This window comes from Mastomys coucha, chromosome X (assembly GCF_008632895.1).
Source record: "Mastomys coucha isolate ucsf_1 chromosome X, UCSF_Mcou_1, whole genome shotgun sequence".
In the NCBI taxonomy this organism is placed as follows: domain Eukaryota; kingdom Metazoa; phylum Chordata; class Mammalia; order Rodentia; family Muridae; genus Mastomys; species Mastomys coucha.
This window is the reverse complement of record NC_045030.1, coordinates 52,134,877-52,136,073: the sequence shown is the minus strand read 5'-3', so window position 1 is coordinate 52,136,073 and position 1,197 is coordinate 52,134,877.

Below are 1,197 nucleotides of genomic sequence, written 5' to 3'. Positions count from 1 at the left end.
GATCTGATGCCCTCTTCTGGTGTGTCTGAAGACAGCTACAGTATACTTAGATATAATAATAAAGAAATATTTTTTAAAAAACCAAAACAACAAAAGAAACAAAACAAAACAAAAACAAAGAAAAGAAAATAGAAAGAGAATTATCTTAAATAAGGCCATAAGCAATCCAGAAGAAATCAGGTGATCATGCTTTTGATCTTGGAAGTAGGGACAGGTGTTTTAGGCGCACAGGTAAATGAAGGGACAATGAGGGATGACATAGATTTGGCTCTATAAAAACATAAAAACTGCTCTCTTTCTCTCTAACCAGGCGGCCTCAGACATGAACATTGCAGCAATGGCAAAGATTAAGGCTTGGGACCTGCTGGATGATCTGAAGATGGAACTGTCCCAGCTTTGCATCGCCAAAGTAACAAGTGTGTCCAAGTCATATTCAAATCCATCGCCTGTGTCCTCACTGTCATTAACCAGACTCAAAAAGAAAACCTCAGGAAATTCTACAAGGGCAAGAAGTACAAGCCCCTGGACCTGCAATCCAAGAAAACTAGAGCCATGAACCGCTGGCTCACCAAGGACAAAAGATAAAGAGAAGCTGAAGACCAAGAAACAGCAACTATACCCACTGTGCAAGTAAGGCCTGAGATGACAATGACAATAAAGTGTAAGACTGACTGGCAAAAACAAACAAACAAAAGAAACACATAAAAACATAAAAATTTTTTCATTTTTTAAAAATTCTGTGTATGATACATGGTGGGTGGGTATTTGCACGTGTATGTGAGTGTGTGTGAAGGTCAGAAACATCAGATGAACCTGGAACTGGAACTGGAGGGGTTTTTTTGTTTGTTTGTTTTTTGTTTGTTTGTTTTTTATCGAGAGACAGGATTTCTCTGTGTCTCTGTGTAGCCCTGGCTGTCCTGGAACTCACTGTGTAGACCAGGCTGGCCTCGAACTCAGAAATCCGCCTGCCTCTGCCTCCCAAGTGCTTGGATTAAAGGCATGTGCCACCACTGCCCGGCAGAATGTCTTAATTTTTTTAATTAAGTCTTACAGGTTCACAAGGAAAAAGATGAGCACCTCAGAGAAAACCAGTCAAATGATACAAATTGGAAATTTACAATAAATTTTTTGAGACAGTTTTGGCTGTCCTAGAACTTGATCTGGCTGGTGTTGAACTCACAGAGATCCACTATCCTT